The sequence below is a fragment of the Podarcis erhardii genome (genome assembly GCF_964252035.2).
Source record: "Podarcis erhardii genome assembly, chromosome: 12".
Classification (NCBI taxonomy): Eukaryota; Metazoa; Chordata; class Lepidosauria; order Squamata; family Lacertidae; genus Podarcis; species Podarcis erhardii.
This window is the reverse complement of record NC_138513.1, coordinates 36138991-36159907: the sequence shown is the minus strand read 5'-3', so window position 1 is coordinate 36159907 and position 20917 is coordinate 36138991. Positions and strand designations below refer to the sequence as shown.

General features: G+C 42.9%; 1 protein-coding gene across 6 annotated transcripts in view; it reads left to right on the top strand.

Moving 5' to 3' along the window:
- Positions 1 to 20917, top strand: part of EOMES (eomesodermin) — a 153441-nt gene that overhangs the window by 116222 nt on the left and 16302 nt on the right. Inside the window, exon 1 of one of the 6 annotated variants that reach the window (XM_081882069.1) lies at positions 10171 to 10283. The exons of 4 other annotated variants lie outside the window; for them this stretch is intronic. The gene's annotated coding sequence lies outside the window, so the exon portion shown is untranslated. Of the gene's footprint in view, positions 1 to 10170; positions 10284 to 19515; positions 19887 to 20917 lie in introns of those variants that run through there. One more of the 6 variants, XM_081882071.1, reaches the window with a different exon arrangement.

Genomic DNA, 20917 nt, shown 5'->3' with positions numbered 1-20917 from the left:
TCTTTCCCCCTTTTCATTCTAATGTAACACTATAATGTCTCAACAAATGAAACTGATATGTAGAAAATGGAACTTGAAAAAAGAGACATTGCACTTACTTTTGTAAACCAAGAAATCTTTAACAAAAAATATGTTTTAAAAAATGCAAGATGGTGGCTATTTTGAAGAATTTTAAGACAACATGGAGCTTGAAGAGAGTTCGGGGAGTGGGGACAGTATGGTGTGGGCTGTGCGTGCAATGAATAGTTGTAAGAAGACATAAGCAAGTCATAGGAAGCACACCAAGCCAGGACCCTGCAATGAAAATAAAGGTATACTTCTTTCACTCTTTTTTTCTTGTACTTCACTTCCCAAGGTGCATCAGTTTGCAGGGCCTCACAGCACCTTTATTACACGCTCACCCCATTCAGGTATTTTCAGTCCCTCACAAAATGAGGGAGAATGAGGGCAGGACACTAGCTTTGCTCCCTGTTGTCATCTCTGTCACCATTCGCGAGTTGGAGGGATAACTTCAGAAGCAGGGAACCTTTTCACTGTAAACATATATCTTCCTGCAGGAGTGCCATACAATACAGTACAGTGGTACCTCTGGTTACGTACTTAATTCGTTCTAGAGGTCCGTTCTTAACCTGAAACTGTTCTTAACCTGAAGCACCACTTTAGCTAATGGGGCCTCCCACTGCCGCCGTGCCACCAAAGCATGATTTCTGTTCTCATCCTGAAGGAAAGTTCTTAACCCGAGGTATTATTGCTGGGTTAGCAGAGTCTGTAACCTGAAGCGTATGTAACCCGAGGTACCGCTGTACTGGTTTGTCCTGGCCTTTAACACCATAGCTATAGATATACCTAGGACCCACCCTTATGTATTATCTTAGATATAATATTGTACTAATGCAACCGTCTCTGGGATCTTATGGTGAAGGGCAGGTAAGAAAGCCAAATAATAATGTTGATGTCGTACTGAATTCAGTGGGAAATAATCCCAGATAAGTGGTTTCAGCCTAAGACAACCACAATGCACAACTGTCCTGCAGCCTGTTATCTCAGCAGCTGCAGTATGTGCAAATGCAAGCTGTGCATGACCAGCACCTTAGTTCACCTTAGCTGCAGGTATGGTGAAGACCTTGGTTCTCGAACGACTTGGTACTCGTACGTTTGGCTCCCACACACCGGAAACCCGGAAGTAAGTGTTCCAGTTTTTGAACATTCTTTGGAAGTCAAATGTCTGCCACAGCTTCCGACTGAGTGCAGGAAGCTCCTGCAGCCAATTGGAAGCTGCACCTTGGTTTTCGAACGGTTCCAGAACTCGAATGGACTCTTGGAACGGATTAAGTTCGACAACCAAGGTACCACTGTATAGTGGAGCTTCCTGCACTCAATTGGAAGCCGCGTTGGACATTCGGCTTCCAAAGAACGTTCAAAAACCGGAACACTTACTTCCGGGTTTTCGCCGTTTGGGAGCCAAAACGTACGAGTACCAAGGCATTCGAGAACCAAGTTATGACTGTACAGGGAAAGGCAAGAAGGGGCTGAACCTCAAAAGACCATCAACAAACCTTTAGCATGCACCCTCTCCCACCTGGCAAACCAAAATAGGGACAAACATTTGCTAAGGATAGGTTACCAGAAAACAGAGATTCTTCCTGGCAAATAGGGACTGTTGGTGTGTGCCCAAGCCTATAGTCTTCACTGATTCTTTGACAGATGGATCACAAATTGTTCTGAGTTCTAGAAACTTACCTCTTTCTTTTCAATATTTGGAGCAAGTATTGTGGAGTTTTAAGAGCAATACCATAACAAGTTTCACATGCAAATAAGGAAGAAGCTTTTCATTTCAGTTACAATAATAGAAGTCCTAGAGCATTACACTGCTGGAACTGAAAGTGGAATCTGGATCATGGCAAATTGTGGCATCAATTCTGTATGTGTACACACATATTCTGGGTGTGGGCTTAAGATTCCCTGCCCCATACCCCCAATACCAGCTTCTCAGTGATAGCATGAGGCACAACTGTTATTTGCAAACATGCCTACTGAGCAAAAATATATTACTTTCACCAGCTTTTAACACTCTCACATAGGTGATGCATAGGAACAACAGTCCTTCTTGATCTGTTGCAGAGATACCAATATTGAGTTAAGTATATTTGAAGTACGTATAGGTGTTGACCTTTGGCTTCCACCAATGGAAACAAAGGGTTACAGAAACACAGAACCTTAAAAACACAAATACCATGCCCCAATGCCAGCCGTAGGCGATTTCTAATTGTCAACTGCATGGATCAAACCTGTTATGATAAATGTCATGTATTCCGTGGACTTTTTCCTTTTTTTTTTACAAGATAGTAAAGAAGAAAAAGAGGTGAGAGTATACATGCCAGCTCACTCCAAGCGTTATGAGAGAGCTAACCAATCTCCCATTAAAATCCTTGGTTGTACATAATGTGAACACTTGCTATGCAGAATTGACTGTAACAAAATGTTTGCTGCACTTCTTGTTCAGTTTTTGTTAGCGGGAGTAGTTTGATGTAAATAGCCTAGTATCTTTAGAATTTGAATACTAAAGCAGCAGAATAAGAGCATAAGAATAACAAAACCAAAATCTTAAATTCATTTACTGATTCATAGCATTTATGTCCTGCTCTTCAGCCAGAAAGGCTCCCCGAGCAGCTTACAAGTCAATAAAAAATAACACAGTCATTGGCTTACAATCTAAAAAGATTGGACACAAAAGGAAAAAGGCATGGGGATGGGAGAGGAAAACAAGCAAATTCAGGCACCAAATTATTATCATTACAAGGTTCTTCTAATGACCAGTTTGGGTGGAAATGGGAAGCTCACAGGTCAACAAAACAGGCCTTGGCAGCCCCTTGTACCTTAGTGACCCAGCCTTCCTGGAAGTGACCAAAACGCTGCTGCTATTTGCTGACCTTCCAACCCACCACAGGCCACATTGTAAGCTAGCCAGGCCACCCATCTGTCAATCACCTTATGCCCTATGACATTATGCCATTGTAAATGGACTCCGGGGCTGCACAGGAAGTCATCCTTCGCAGCCCCACCTTGAACTGCAAAGGAGGATTTCCTGTGCAACCCCACCTTGAAATGCAGCAGAAGAGTCTTCCTTTTAAATAAAGGCTTGTATTCAGCACTTTTTGAGTTTTAAAAAAAGTGTTGTGTTTATTAACATATTATTTGTACTTTTAGCAAATATAAGTACCCTTCACCAAAAAGTCCCAGGATGTGCTACTAAAATAATAATAATCACAATTAAAATAAGTACAATGTACATTTAAATCACAAAATAATGGTATTTGTTGTTGTTGTTTAGTTGTGTCCGACTCTTTGTGACCCCCTGGACCAGAGCACGGCAGGCACTCCTGTCTTCCACTGCCTCCCGCAGTTTGGTCAAACTCATGCTGGTAGCTTCAAGAACACTATCCAACCATCTCGTCCTCTGTCGTCCCCTTCTCCTTGTGCCCCCAATCTTTCCAAACATCAGGGTCTTTTCCAGGGGGTCTTCTCTTCTCATGAGGTGGCCAAAGTATTGGAGGCTCAGCTTCAGGATTTGTCCTTCCAGTGAGCACTCAGGGCTGATTTCCTTCAGAATTGATAGGTTTGAGGACTCTCAAGAGTCTCCTCCAGCACCATAATTCAAAAGCATCAATTCTTCGGCGATCAGCCTTCTTTATGGTCCAGCTCTCACTTCCATACATCACTACTGGGAAAACCATAGCTTTAACTATACGGACCTTTGTCGGCAAGGTGATGTCTCTGCTTTTTATAATAATAAACAGCCAATATCCAAATAACAGGCCAGCGGTGCACAGCAACAGTGCAGGCGGTTGAAGGCATCCAATCAACCAAAGGCCTAGGTAAAAAAAGCGTCTCTTGGCCACTTGTCTAAAAGCATACAATGATGGTGCACCTCAGAGAGCAGGCTATTCCACAACCTTGGGGTCACCACAGTGAAGGCCCTCTTGTGCTTTGCTGCCCTTCCAACCACAGAAGGTGGAGGCAGTGCGAGAAGGGCCTTTCTGTTGAGCTTAACACCTGGACAGGTCAACAGGTGGGAGGGAGGCACTGCTTCAGATATTTGCAGCCCAAGTAATAAGTATTAACACTTACATATAAGTGATGTATATAAAATACATCAGTAGTGAACTGGCATCCAGTGCAGATCTTTCCAGACCCACGGAATCTGTGTTTTGTAGAATTGTTCAATCTGGAAATTACCAGAGAGTGGATCACTGTTGCCAAGCTATCCCTACTCTAAAAGGGATGTAGCTGACGAACCTAGCCACCAAGGTTGGATGGATCAAGGAGCCTAGCTATACACATGTTCCTTCCAGCAGAATGCACCCTTGTCCAGAACTGGCCTTCTCCCTATGAACCAGATTTGAAAAGCTGCAACGTACAGTACCTCCATCTTGTCTAGATTCAGTTTCAGTTAATTGGTCAGCATCCAGCACGTTACCTCTTCCAAGCACTGATCTAATATAGCACCTTAGAATGATTCCTCTGATTCAGAGAGAACAGTCCAATAGAGCTAAGTGCCATCAACATACTGATGATACTTCACTCCAAATCCCCTGTTAATCATTCTCAATTGCTTCATATATATGTTAAAAGGCATGGGGAACAAGATTGCCACCTGGCGAAACCCACAGGTTAGCTCCCAAAGCAACCTGCAATTGCCCCCCAGCTTTACTCTGTGAAATCAGCCTTGTAGGTTGGAGGAGAACAACTGTCAACACGGTACCCCAACTTCCAATGCCTAGAGCTGCTCCAAGAGGATACAGTGGTCATCAGTGTGGGAATGTTGTCGATAGTAGGAGAGGATATACTGAGTAAATATTATCCTTCCTCACTTACGCTTGTGAGTCAGTAACAGAGTACATCCCCCAATATATAGCAGGAAGCTAGTTGGTAGATTTATTTGAATCTCTTTACTTAAGCAATCCAATCTGACTTGTCCAGATTGGGCTTGATCCTGGTAAATTCCCCTTTTATCCCTCTTGAATAAAAACACAACAGTCTTCTTTAAAAGTACTGATAAGTTTACTTACATTCAGTTCACAGTAGGTTCCCTGAAGGCAGGCTTTTAGCTTGGAGTTACAGAAAAGAGAGTGGATTCATCCCATGTAGAAGTTTGAGCCCATGTGCTGCTGGCTGAGAACCAGCAGACAGCAAAATACATCAGTATCAGAAGAAAGCAGCAAAAGAGGAAGATGGCTGCATGACTGGCCCCTTTACAGGGTCTCACAGGATCACACTCATCTACCTGGTCACACACAGGGGGAGGACGCTCCAGACCAGGTGTGACAGGAAGTCCTCCTGGCTGGAGTAACATTCCCCTGTATGTCCACTCTGGGCTAACAGGAAGTGTTGTACTTGACTGCTTATGTTACATCCCACAAGCAATATCAAAAGCTGCTGAGAGGTCAAGGAGAACCAAAAAGGTTGCAGTCCTCCTGTCCCTCTCCTGACAAAAGTTACCACCTAGGGTGACCGAAGCACTTTCAGTGCTGTATCCAGGCCTGAAGCCGGATTGTAATAGGCCCAGATAACCCACTTCTTCTAAGCACACCACCACCCTCTTGAACACTTTGTCCCAAAGGGGAATATTGTCCCATGAACAATAATTCTGGGTCCAGAGAGATTGTCTTGAAAGCAGGATGCACTGCCACTTCCTGAAGGGCCAGTGGCACCTACCCCTCCCACAATGGGGCATTCAGGCAGAGTAAATCACTTGGATGTGAAGGCTTTACTGAGCTTAGGAACAAATAGCATAGGAAGCTGCCTTATACAGAGTCAAACCAACAGTCCATTTTGCTTCGTACTGCCTTCACTGACTGCCACCATGGTTTCAGATAGTGTATCTTTCCCAGATTTTCCTGGAGGTACTGTGGATTAAGAACATAAGAATAGCCTGATTGACAGCACTTAAATTGGTACTGAAGCCTAGAAGATACTCTTCACCCTAGAGGAACCAGAGTGATGATTGTTGCAGGGCCGGCCCTAACATTAGGCAAAGTGAGGAAGCCATGCAGGTGGTTTGGGGTCTCACAGCAGAGCAGAACTTAATGTTATTGTTTGACTTAATGTTATTGTTTTATTGTACAGTACTCAAATATCACCTGTCAAATTTGTTCAACCTTTTCCCTTTAACATAAAGCTTTTATATCAGTGATGTCAAAATCATAAAGGATGTCACATTAAACCACATGCAGCACAAAGTTTCTCTCTCGCCCAATTTTTTTTGGAAAATGTTGCGCAAATGACTGTTGCCTCTGTTTTTATTTATGGGCCAAATTTACTGACCTGCTAAAATAAGTTGTTCAATGTGAGCATTCTTTTTATTTATTTTTGCACACATAATTGGAGTTGGGTTAAATGAATTGCCCACATTTTTTAACAAAGTAAAAAATAGTAATACAATACTAAATAGGAAAGGTCTAAGCCATTTATCGGCAAAAATAAAAAAAGTGATCAGGGCCAGATATAATTCTGCTGAACCAAGATGCTGTGATAGAACTTCATTCTTTAGCACATCATGCCAGATTGTGCAATGATAATGCCTTTGTACTTTTGCTGACTCACAACAAGATAAGGTAATGTGGGATAATAATATTAAGCAAGAATAGCTCTTAGCTCATGTGAGATTATGTAACGTTACCTCTGACCTTTGCTGGAGGGTTCCTTGTAGACAGTAACTTGAGGATGTGGTCACACTGACATTTTGAGCTAGATTTTATTTCTGGGAATGCTCTGACTGTTGTTGGATCTTTCACACATGTCCAGAGCCAGGGTGGCATAGTGATTAGAGTGTCAGACTAGGACCTGGGAGATCAGGGTTAAAGCGCCCACTCAGACCCCACCTTGAGCCCCTTGGAGAAAATGATGGTATGTAAATACAACCAACCAATCAGTGGTACTAAAAATGGACTAACTAATCATGGACGGTGCAACAACCAGCATGTTTCAATTCTAGAATGCTGTTGGCACTGATGAGGCATTTCAGGAAGAGAGTGACTGAAATCTATGTCTAAAGATGAGGCGAAAGATAAGGAGCTGAACTGGAGCAAAGATGAGTCACAAACCGGAAACGGTGAACTCAGGAAGAAGCGTATGAAGGAAAACCTGAGGGCACTCTAGGAACGGGGAACGGGAGATGTTTACTGAACAAGCGGTGATGTTGGACTTACCAGCAGTAAGGAGAGAAGCAGATCCGGTTGCACAACTTTTTGCAGAATGTTCAGAAAACTGCCTTGCGACTCTGGATTTGGGCAGCTATCATCCAGATAGTTGCTGGAAAGCTCTTTGATGGAAAAGAATAAGCACCTACTCAGAAGGAGTGCTTTTAGGGACGCGGGGGGCGCTGTGGGTTAAACCACAGAACCTAGGACTTGCTGATCAGAAGGTCAGCGGTTCGAATCCCTGCGACAGGGTGAGCTCCCGTTGCTCAGTCCCTGCTCCTGCCCACCTAGCAGTTCAAAAGCACGTCAAAGTGCAAGTAGATAAATAGGTACCACTCCGGTGGGAAGGTAAACGGCATTTCCGTGCGCTGCTATGGTTCGCCAGAAGTGGCTTAGTCATGCTGGTCACATGACCCGGAAGCTGTACGTCGGCTCCGTTGGTCAATAAAGCGAGATGAGCACCGCGACCCCAGAGTCGGCCACAACTGGACCTAATGGTCAGGGGTCCCTTTACCTTTTACAGAAGGAGTGCAGAGTGCACTGCACAATTCTCAGTGTTGGGTTGGCATCAAAAGTGTGCGGCAGGAGAACTAGAGGCCTCTAATGCTTCTGTGTCACTCAGTCAAATCAGAGCCATAGATTCTGAGAAAAAATGTCTTGGCAAAATAGATGTTTCCCCTCTGGACCTCCTTACATATACACAACTGAGGGGGGGGGGGGAGAGAGAGGGAAACAATCCTACACTGCCAAGCACGTAAAAGCAGTGGGCTAAATAGAAATCTTTTGAAAGTTTGTCTTAATAGAAAGAAGCCATCCTAACGCTTTTGTTGGCCCCTCAAAAAGTGATTTATTGGTCTGAATCCCCTTCCTGTCATTATCTTTCATCTATTGTAGCTTGCATCTTGGAACCAGCTGCCCACAAAACAATCTACAAATAGTTGGAAACTTCCTTTTGACCACCATCCTACGTTTATTATGATTTCTATTATTAACAGAGACAGTTTGTAGCCTTAAGTTTGGGAAGTGCCAATCTTCTTTTTGGCCCACAGCAGATTTGCAAACAGGTAAGACTGTTACGTCAAAGTGCAAGTAGATAAATAGGTACCGCTCCAGCGGGAAGGTAAACGGTGTTTCTGTGTGCTCCTCTGGTTCGCCAGAAACAGCTTAGTCATGCTGGCCACATGACCCGGAAGCTGTACGCTGGCTCCCTCGGCCAGTAAAGCGAGATGAGCGCTGCAACCCCAGAGTCGGCCATGACTGGACCTAATGGTCAGGGGTCCCTTTACCTTAACCTAAGACTGTTATGAGGACACGGGTGGTGCTGTGGGTTAAGCCACAGAGCCTAGGATTGGCTGATCAGAAGGTCGGCAGTTCAAATCCCTGCGATGGGGTGAGGTCCCGCTGCTCGGTCCCTGCTCCTGCCAACCTAGCAGTTCAAAAGCACGTCAAAGTGCAAGTAGATAAATAGGTAGCGCTCCAGCGGGAAGGTAAACAGCCTTTCCATGTGATGCTCTGGTTTGCCAGAAGCGGCTTAGTCATGCTGGCCACATGACCTGGAAGCTGTACACCAGCTCCCTTGGCCAATAAAGCGAGATGAGTGCCGCAACCCCAGAGTTGGTCACGACTGGACCTAATGGTCAGATGTCCCTTTACCTTTACCTTTTTAAGACTGTTATGAGCACTGTGTGTGTGTACACACACTCACAAACACACACACACTGCAACAAAACACTCACCACAACCTACAAGGAAATGCTTCTTTTAAGCCTAATTTCATCCAAGGGGGGGAGACTCTGCAGGTACCAGCAAAGTTCTCTGTTGGCACATGTGCACCTGCAGATCAGTGACCTCTGCTTTTACTCCCAGGTGTTGTATGAGGATGTCAGAATTCCCTTTAAATTTGGGACATGGGGGAATTTTAACCCAAATGGGAGGTTTCTCCATTGGAGGGGAAGTTATAAGACAGGAGCTAGACGTTATCCGTTGGCGGAAAGCATCCATGAAATGGATGTTTTACTCAGCAAAAAAGCAAAACGATTTTAGCCTCTAAATATGCAGAGACACAATATCAAGTATCACAAATGTGATGCAGCCAGCAACACTTAATTATCAGTTCTGCAAGCAAATTAGGTGAGAAAGTTACTTGTCTTTTTATATTTATTTTATTTATAAAACCCTTCAGAGAAGATATCAATTCTACCACAACTTACTGCACGTAGACTTTTTGCCTACCATTTCTTCTTCTTCTTCTTCACGTTACTTGTGTTTTTTTGTGGTTTTTAAGAATCTCTAGATTAATTCCCTTATGCAAAAACTTACTTTCTGTAAAATTTTACCTTACATGCTAAATTGAATAGATGTAAAAGCTAGTATTCTAGAATAGGAGAGCATGAAAACGAATTGTGGGAGATTAAGAATATGATTAACTATATAAACTTTTATATATACACACACACAAACACACACTTTAATCTTTTTTAGAGTTTTTGAATACCTGTAGATTTAAAAAGTTGGTCTGGGAAACAGATCTAGAAAGAAAACGTTTTTGCAATCACCTGTGTGACCCTTTGTAAGATTTTAAGTACAGCAAATGTTTCAGCTGATGACATTCCACACAAACTATTAAAAAACTGTTTCCCAGCCACAGTTTATTTTTAGAACAGGCTGTGATACAGTGTCTGCATAGCAATATCCCATACAGCACAGTTAAACAGATGAGGAGTAGACTTCGGGCCTTTCTGAGGGCTTTTCCAGATGACCTGTTTAAACAGCATTCATTCTGGTTTACTTGCACAAAGCTACTGCACTGGTCAGACTATGTCCAGTCTTTATTGAGCTTTCATTCAAATTCATTTATGGGACAGTTATATGACAATGAGCATATGTCCTGCATTCACCCTGATTTCCTAGTGGGGATTTTACATATCTTCCTACTACTAATCATTCTTTCATCCCACACTTTTTAGTGCATTTCCCTGCTAATTGCCCAACAGAAGCCATCCGCTTCAGTTCCAGCACACACTTGAATCATTCCCGCAAAATAGAGGCAGTCTGGCAGCATCCCAGCTCTATGACTTTATAAAGGTAAAGGGACCCCTGACCGTTAGGTCCAGTCACGGATGACTCTGGGGTTGCGGCGCTCATCTCACTTTACTGGCCAAGGGAGCCGGTGTACAGCTTCCGGGTCATGTGGCCAGCATGACTAAGCCGCTTCTGGCGAACCAGAGCAGTGCACGGAAACGCCATTTACCTTCCCGCCAGAGCAGTACCTATTTATCTACTTGCACTTCGCGCTTTCCAACTGCTAGGTTGGCAGGAGCAGGGACCGAGCAACGGGAGCTCACCCCGTCGCAGGGATTTGAACCGCCAACCTTCTGATCGGCAAGCCCTAGACTCACAGCGCCACTGGTGTAAACAGAAGGTGTCTCGAAGTTCATCCCAGCCCATCTTCTTGCACTGAGATCCTCATGCACACAGTCAGACCAAAAATGAAAGAGAAAACTATTGAATTATCATCAAATGAACAGATTTCTTTGAGAGATGAGATGAAACATCCTGCTATAGTATAGTTTTGCACTTGCTTTGGGGAGACAGTAGCCACTGTAGCCACTCTTCTATGTTAAAGAGGCAAACATATGAACTGGAGCCTGTTTATTTAAAAAATATGAATAGCTCTACAAATAATCTCATCTTTTGTAGTAACCTTATGCCCAGTATTGCTCAAGAATTCTAAACAAACAAACAAAAATCAGTGCAGTTTTGCATGGTTCACTCTGCCATCTTGATTCAAAATGGCACCCAGATGCATCCAAACATGGCTGAAATCCTGGCTCCTTGATCTTGGGAATAATCATACAGTGGTACCTCGGGTTAAGTACTTAATTCGTTCCGGAGGTCTGTTCTTAACCTGAAACTGTTCTTAACCTGAAGCACCACTTTAGCTAATGGGGCCTCCTGCCGCCGCCACGCTGCTGCTGCGCGATTTCTGTTCTCATCCTGAAGCAAAGTTCTTAACCCAAGGTACTATTTCTGGGTTAGCAGAGTCTGTAACCTGAAGCATATGTAACCTGAAGCATATGTAACTCGAGGTACCACTGTACAAAATTTGGTTTCAGTATCTTAAGAAATGTTCTAACATGTAGCAAACAGACAAATATCTTTCCAAAATATATAGTATAGTGGACTAGTAGAAAGCCCTGATGCCGCCAGTGACTTTAAAGAAACAAAAAAAATTATGATTTGTATATGAATAGTGTGATTTATGAGTTTCAGGCCTTCACATGCTCACACCCACCCAGGGCTTCGATCTGATCCAGGGAACACCTGGCCTGACCTCAAATCAATTTTAATATTATTATTTTTTTTTGGTGTGGGGGAGTAGTTCATATTTCATTAGGATTATTTTGGTCTGCCATCTTGATTCAACATGGTGTCCGTTGTGCAAGCATAGCCCAAGACCACCTCCTGCAGATTAAGACTCTCAACCTGAGTTGGGCAACAGGATCTTCAGAGGCATCCAAATTGATGCAGGTTGGCGCTCTCACACAAAAATGGGTGAAGTGCCACCAGATGGGGCAACAATATCTTCAGAGGTGTCGATATCAATGTAGTTTGAACCCCGCGTGCCAAAAACTGGGTGAAGTCACCCCAAAGTCATGTTTCGGTCCAGTATCTTGATTCAGAAACCCTCATGCCAAGTTTGGCAATCATATCTCAAGACGCGGCCAAAACCAAAGAGAAAACATGGACAGACAGACAAATCGCTTTCCAAAATATACAGTAGATAAGCAAGAACATATGAAGAGCTCTGCAAGGTAAGATCAAAGGTCCATCTATTCCAGGATTTTCCAAACTTGGGTCTCCAGCTGTTTTTGGACTACAGCTCCCATTATCCCTATCTAACCAGAAGACCAGTGGTCAGGGATGATGGGAACTGTATTCCAAAACCAGCTGGAGACCCAAGTTTGGGAAACCCTAATCTATTCTATCTTCCTTCTCACAGACACCAACCAGATGCCTTCCCAAAGCCCACAAGTAGGGTATGAAAGACCCAGGCTTCCCTCTCTGTTGTTCCATAGCCATTGGTTTTCAGGGGCATATTAGGTTGTACACATGCTGCAGTTAATAAAGGCACAAGCTGTTTCTACACAGGTAGACAGACATGTGTTTGTGTGAAAGAGTATACAGTGGTACCTCGGGTTAAGTACTTAATTCGTTCCAGAGGTCCGTTCTTAACCTGAAACTCTTCTTAACCTGAAGCACCACTTTAGCTAATGGGGCCTCCTGCTGCCGCCGCGCCGCCGGAGCACGATTTCTGTTCTTATCCTGAAGCAAAGTTCTTAACCTGAAGCACTATTTCTGGGTTAGCAGAGTGTGTAACCTGAAGCATATGTAACCTGAAGCGTATGTAAGCCAAGGTACCACTGTACATTGATTTGTTCTGTTCAACCATTTATGTTCACAAATTGTACATTCATTGAATGTAACATGTGAATACCCCTATCATCCCTGAACATACAGGCTCCATCATGTGTACGTTTTCTCACTTATCTAACCTTATTAAAGATTTGCATGGTACAGTCTATTGCTGCACTGTTAGAGCAACACCTGTTCTATTACTGTACTGTTAAAACAACACCTTAAAAGACTAACTAAATTATCTTGGGGTGAGCTTTCATACACAAAAAATTATGCTATCAGACACATGATGTGAACAGCAAAGATGATAAATATATCTATTTTACTGTCTATAACACCCACCCACCCAGTACACACACAAGTTCAAGGAGGGGGGAAAGCAGTTTCCAATTTGAGATTAAAAACTGAACTAACACATTTCTGAAATCCCATATATGAGTCAATCAATTGAAGTTAATGAGGTTCAATTACTAGGGGTTGACAAACTCATAGACAGGTCCTGGCACACCCAATCTTTGCTGATGGCTGTTCAAATTGACATGATTCCACTTGTGAGATTATTACTCTTTGCAGGGACTTAAAGCAGTAATTTAAAGTTGCAGTGCTTTAGCGAATTGCTTTTTTCTTTACAAACCATATATGTTAGGTAGGGGGAAATGAGTAAGAAAGGGAATGGGTGGCTGACATAGTATTTTTCTTGTTTGACCCTCTCTGTCTCTACTAAAAAAATTGAAGATTGTATTTGGGAAGGTGTTTTTTGTTTGTTTTTTGCTCTCAGAAACAAATATCGTTGGGGTGGAATAATTAATAGATTGAGTTATAACTGGAGGTGTGAAACTGGTTCAAACCACCACACATGCCTATCAAAAGTCTCCTGTGATGCTCTTCTCATTGCTGCTTGTAGGATCACTGCCACAGAAAGAAACACTTAGATACAGATCCAGCAGTGAAATGATAATGATAACATTGGTTTTAACCTATAAAGCCTTAAACGGCTCAGGACCTCAATACCTCAAGGACCGCCTCTTTCCATATGAACCTACCTGGACCCTGAGATCATTTTCTGAGGCCCTTCTTTGTGTGCCTCCTCCTCGAGAGGTTCGGAGGGTGGCAACACGAGAACAGGCCTTCTCTGCAATCGCTCCCCGTCTGTGGAATGCTCTCCCCAGGGAAGTTCACTTGGCGCCTTTATTATACACCTTTAGGTGCTAGGCAAAAACGTTCCTTTTTAACCTGACCTTTGGTTGATACAATTTACATCCTATGCCCTTTTAAAATGTGTATTTTGGGGGGGGGGGGCTATCGGGTTGTTGTTTTTATTTTTATAAGGTATTTTGTAGTTTTATATCTTGATTTTATTCTGTGAACTGTCCTGAGACCCCCAAGTATAGGGCGGTATAATAATAATAATAATAATAATAATAATAATAATAATAATAATAATAATAATAATAGACCCCATGAAGGATAACATCCGGAACACACATTGTCTCCTGGGAAATTAAAAGATTTTATTCTGTAGCTGTCAATGCACATGCCTTTCAAATTGTTGGTGGTCACTTTAAGTATGAGTGTGGTATAGTGGCTACAATGTTGGACTAAGACCTTTGAGACCAGGGCTGAAATCCCCATTCAGCCATGGAGGTGACCTTGAGCCCATCACAGCCTCTCAGCCTAGCCAACCTCACTGGGTTGTTATGCCCAATGCATATGTCTTTCTCCTTTCCCACACCACTGCTCGCCACCGATGCTTCAAAGAACACTTTTTTCCAGGTGCTTTAAACCAGGCCCCACATTCCACTCAGATGCCTCCATCTGAGCCTGGTTAAAGTGCAAAATCACTGTTTGAAGCATCCTCCTTTAAACACTAGAGGGTGGCGCTGTGGTCTAAACCACTGAGCCGCTTGGGCTTGCCGATCGGAAGGTTGGCAGTTCAAATCCCCAAGATGGAGTGAGTTCCTATTGCTCTGTTCCAGCACCTGCCAACCTAGCAGCTCGAAAGCATACCAGTGCGAGTAGATAAATAGGTACCCTTGCGGCAGGAAGGTAAACAACATTTCCGTGCGCTCTGGCTTCCAACACGGTATTCTGTTGCGCCGGAAGCAGTTTAGTCATGCTGGCCACATGACCCAGAAAGCTGTCTGTGGACAAAGGCCAGCTCCCAAGGCCTGAAAGCAAGATGAGTGCCGCAACCCCTTAGTCACCTTAGACTGGACTTAACTGTCCAGGGGTCCTTTATCTTTACCTTTAAACACTGCACTAGGGATTTCAAGAGGTGGACAGGACCATCCACAAGCCAGTCATTTGGCATCATGTGGCCGACACTAAAATTTGGCCGGGCTGCAAGTTGTGGTTCCCCTGTTGTGGAATTCCCCCCCCCCCAACTAGTGAGGTGCACCTCTCTTTCTCATTATTAACTTTCAGTAGAAATTTGGAAACATTCCTGTTTGCCCAGACATTCAGTGGATTAATGTTCCTGGTAGTACCACAATCATTTGCTTTGGTTTTTGTTTTAAAATTTACAGAAATTGTGGCCATGTTGCTGCATAACGTCCCTCTGCCACATTATACTCCTTGTGTAAGAAACTGTTTGCGTAGCATGCAAAAAGCGCCAAAAACCAGTCATTCGTAGTACATGGATAGGCCATGGGCAACCATCCAAATTAAGTCCGAGTGGCCACAATAACTAAGAGATTTCTTTGATGCAAGCATGGGCAGGAAGGAAGGGAGAAGTGTGCTTGAAATGTCATACAGTGGTACCTCAGGTTACAAACACCTCGGGTTACAGACCCTTCGGGTTACAGACTCCGCTAACCTGGAAGTAGTACCTCAGGTTAAGAACTTTACCTCAGGACGAGAACAGAAATCGCGTACTAGCGGCACAGCGGCAACGGGAGGCCCCATTAGCTAAAGTGGTACCTCAGATTAAGAACAGTTTCAGGTTAAGAACAGACCTCTGGAAGAATTAAGTTCGTAACCAGAGATACCACTGTATTGGGCACATTCCACCTGTTCCAAGTTTGGGGCTTTGTTTTGTTTATTTTATCCTCTGCACAAACCCCATGCTGGGGGGGTGAAGCAGCAGCCAAATAGTCTAACAAGTGGCTTGTCAGCGAGGAATGTCCTAGCTGTAAGTATGGAGTCATCTTGACACTTTTCAGCCAATCCTCTGAGGATAATAAGTAAGGAGGACAAAATGAGTGCAGCCCTCCTGGGCCTCCCCTTAAGAGTTTAAAAGCAAAATATTGATTTTGAGTTACCCTGCTTCAACTCAGCTTCACTCTCATGATATTTTTATTCCCTTGCATATTGCCAAGTCCATTTGTTTTGTTTTTAGTCTTTTTTTCCTTCCAAATCACTGGTGAAACTGGCATGTCCATGTAACATTCCTGTACCTAAAAATACAGTCAATTGACACCTTGAAGGTTTCCAGGCAACTCTAACCATTTGTGACATCTTTAGCTGCCTCGCCAGTATGTTCAAAACAGATAAAGTGGATGAATTGATTTTAGTTGTCTAAAACCCTTGACAAAATCTCTCGGTGGCCATCCAAGCTGGTCTCTTGATGATTTAGATGGCTTTTGCTTCCAACACAAATGTGATCCTTCCTGACTCTCCACTTTGCCTTTTAACTCCATCCACAGTGGGTGTCCCCTTCCTAAAGGCAGAGCAGTTCCTTGCCTGCAACAGGGCCATCCCAAGGCATTTTGCTGCCTAAAGCAAAGGGCAAAAGGGGACGATGCCCCCTTATTCCACATGCAGAAGCCAACCAGGCGGACGGTTAACTCTTAAACACCAACTACAGATAGACAGACCAAACCCAACTGTGTTCTGTGCCTGTTTAACAGGTGTACAATCATAGACCAGAAAAGCAGATTTAAGTAAGGTCCTAAGACAGTATGACCTGGACCCAGAAACCCTTTCCTCTAACAGCTGTCTTCCTCCCAACTCACACAGACAGGAAGAAACACAGGAAGGAAAAATAACAAGCTTTGGTGACCTCTCCACACATACAAGTGCTGCCCCCTAGCTAGCAAAAAATCATCTGTCTGGGGATTCCCCCCCCCCCCCCCGGTTTTCTATATTTGTGTCTCAGAATGATTAAGCTTTAATAAAGGGGTCCCCCCAAGATTTACGGGATTTCCCCTGAAATACCAGTCTCTCTGCTCAATATTAGCAAATATAGCAACAATAAGTGGGTTTTTTAAAAAAAAACACAAAAACACCAGTCCCTTAAGTCAGTCCACCTAATGACATTAAAAGAAAGAAAACTGTTAAAGGGCACCAAAACTGATTTGGAAACTTTAAAGAAAGAAGCACTCTAATTATAATAATTAATGTAGGCCTACAAGCTCTGCTGTCACACACTGAAGCCTATATTGTGAGAGAAAGGGGTGCAAGACACCTGACCCAGCTGCTGTTCCTTTGGTCCTGCTCACTGCTTCCAAGTAAATTTCTGTATTCCCCAGCACGCTCTCCTAAACAGCCTCAGATGTCAAGGAAATAAACAACTATCTGACTTTTAGAAGACATCTGAAGGCAGCCCTGTTTAGGGAAGTATTTAATGTCTGATATTTTATTGTATTTTTAATATTTTGTTGAAAGCCGCCCAGAGTGGCTGGGGAAACCCAGCCAGATGGGTGGGGTATAAATTAATAATAATAATAATAATAATAATAATAATAATAATAATAATAATAAATATTAATATTGTTATCATCATCCATCCCTGAATTGAGCTTCTGGAGCCACTGCAGACTTTTCTCTTTCCAAACTTCTGTCTTCTCATACCCCTTCCTCCAAAAAAACCACCCCCAAGTATCAAATCCTACATTGATTGGATTGAACCTGGAACCTTTGCATGGAAAAGTGTGTAGTCTATTACAGAGCTGTGGACATTCCCTACAAAACCTAGGAAATTTGTATTATTGAGTCAACACAGCCTTACAATGATCACACAATGATCACATTCACACTGCCCATCCTATTTGCACTCAGTTATCTATATTCATGGGTTGATCTGTGGATCTGCAAATTAAGGATTAGTTTAGTTTTGATGCCTTATTATACTTTGTTTAGATTACTGGTTAATCCAGCCCTGTAGGGCCGAACATAGTATACAACTGCACATAAAATGTACGTCACTATGTCTCTTAGAGCTATTAAATTCAGTGCATACAGGCTGCATTTATTTCCTCTTTTCTTCCATTTTTAGGCTCTGCCAGCTCAACCTAAGTACTTTCCTTCTCTGTGCTGTCATTCTCTTTCCCATGAGACCATTCAAACAGAAAAAGAACAGTTCGTTTTCTCTGAGCTAGGAGACAGAAAATCTTAAAAGAGCTGCACATTTTAGAAGAACACGAACAAATCATAATGGTGCCCACTAGTGCCTCTGTGCTGTAACTTTGTTCAACTTTCTCTTAAAGATTTGCATGTTAAATATTTTGTCATCCAGTGTGCATAAAGGCTTATGAGCCAAAGAAAGCTCCATAAAGCAGTCTATACTATTGTGTACTAGTCAGTGAGTAGTTGCTATTATTTGATGAGGACAAACTCTGAAAGTCAGTAAGTGAAGGCAGCTTATCCTGGCATGAGGAGCAAATGATTTGCAAAGTTTCACCAGCTTAATGTCACAGTGAGGTTTAAGACACAGTGACAGATCCAGTTGACATTCCCATGCATTGAATTTATTGTATGCCTAGACTCTATAAATGTCTTGTATCATTTGATTTTTTTGAGATTAAATATTGTTCTTCCCTTTGTGTTGAAAAGCAGATTATAGATGCTTAGATAAAATTTGACTGAACTATAGTTACCTGCCCTTAGGCTAAAATATTAGCAACCACAAAAGATTGGCATTGCCTTAAAGTGAACCAATTTATAAAGAATTTGAATTTAACTAGTACAGCTTCCTCAATTTGCAAAGGCTGAAAATGTTAATTCTGATTGGGAAGGGGAACTTTGTCTCAGCCAGGTCATTTGTTCTGTTCCTTCAAACTGTTAGAGTTTCTGAAATGTGCATGAACAGTTGTGGCCTCTAAATGGCTGCAGATTACTCCAATTAACAAATGAATTGACTCTCCACAGAACACTAATATGGCAACATGAAACAACTGACTTCAAAGTTTAACCATTCTAGCCTGCTATAGAATTTCCTTTCAAACAAAGGAGATGGTGTGTGTTTTCTGCTACCGGTTCAAGTCTGACTTCAAAGCTGCGAAAGTGAACAAAAATGTGATATAGTTTAGTTGCTTAAGAAGCCAGGCTATAACCCAAGAAGGTCCTAATTCAACTTTTACGTCTGCTCTGGATTCACAAGCTGGGAGCGGGCAATTCACTCTTGCTCAATTACCCATTCATAAAATGGGGATGATAATAATACAGAGTGCAGTTGTACCTTGGAAGATGAACAGAATCCATTCCAGAAGTCCATTTGATTTCCAAAACATTCAGAAACCAAAGTGTGGCTTCTGGTTGGCTTCAGGAAGCTCCTGCAGCCAATAGGAAGCCCCGTCGGACGTTCGGCTTCCAAAAATAGTTCGCAAACCAGAACAGTCACTTCCAGGTTTGCGGCCTTCATGAGCAAAATGTTCGAGAACTAAGCTGTTCGAAAACCGAGATACAACTGTAGTTGTAAAAAGGACTTCACCCGTGTATGGGAAGAACTTTGAACATGATGAGAAACCTGTATGTCTACTCTACTTTGAATTTGTTGTCTCAGGAACAGACTGGACAAATAGAATTTGGGCTTCCCATCCCCGTGTGGTGATCTTTTCATGGCACATGAGTTGAGATGTACACACACACAAATCTTGCCAAGTTTGTTCAGGGGAAGGCCATCTGCTTTGCCTGCAGAAGGTCTCCTATTCTCCAGATCTAGGACAAACACCTAGAGAACCAATCAATGCAAACACTATTGAGCTAGAAGAACCATTGATCAGACTTGGTATAAAAAAACTTCCAGAGTTCCTCTGACAATTTCAAAAGAAACAAAAGGGATAGAAATGAAGGGCAAGAGGGAGTGATCTGAGGTTAAAGTATCTGGTTTTCTGATGCTGCTTCAACACTTGGATGGATGGAAGGAAGGAAGGAAGGAAGGAAGGAGAGGTGTGAAATTCAAGAAGCAGTGAGTTCCAGAACAGAGAGATGACAGACACACACGCAACTTGAGAGTTAGACACAAGAAGGACTAGCAGTGCAAGAATGACAATAAAGAGAGAAGAAGAGAAGCTAAAGGAGTTCAAGTGTGCAGAGATCTAAAAATACAAGGTAAAATGGATCCAATTAAGGAAACTGGAGACATTGAATGAAGAGAGTGTAACTAAGGAGAATCATGGCCCAATGAGATAGAGGGGGGAAATGACCACCCACACTAGTCAAACACCAACCTTGGTTAAAAATGAGATTTCTAAAAATTGTGTATGTGTGGATCTCTCTCTCATGTGGTCATAAGATCAGGACAGTGCCAAAATTCACACTTGATAACTTGGTGTCTAAAGGATGAACATGGTTGTGCATGTAAAAACCTCCTCTGGGCGAAATGAAGGCCATGCCATTTCACTGCCTGTGCAATGGCAGAATCCCCTACTCCCACTTCCCTACCTAGATAATGAGGGAACTAACCTTTTATCAACCTGATTATACAAAGTGCCATAAATGAGCAACAAAGGTGCATCTTTGCCTGCAGCGGTTGTAGGACAAGGGATTGGATGAGTCCAAACAAGTTCAGATGACTTGAGCAGGCTAGTTGTGCCAGGCAGTGTATGATACTGGTCTTGATGGTTTTCCTTTGTCTTCGGCTAGATCACTGTTGTTGCAAATTCCTGAATATTCATCAATTGGAAATAGCATTTGTTGCTAAATAAAAGCGGACCCCCCCCCCCAGAATATAATAGCTATTCCTGGAGTGCAAATACTATGCAGGGAATAACATCACTATGTTCATTCTTTATCGGAAGTGCTAGGTGAATTTCAGTCAAGGACTGTAGCAGGAGGGGGTAATCTGTGGCTGTTCGGATACTGCTGGACCACAACTCCCATCAGCCCCTGTCAACATGGGCAGCGGTCAGGGAATAATGGGAGCTGCAGCCAAACAATACTTGGAAGGTCACAGGTCCCTATTCTTGGACTGGAAGCATCTCCCTCATCATCATCATCATCATCATCATCATCATTTTATGCCACCTTTCCATAGTTGAAACTAGGCTCAAGGCGGCTTACAACATGACAAGATTACAGACAACATAACAAAAGTCATAAACAATAAATAAAACACATCAAAAAGTACACAGCCTAATGGA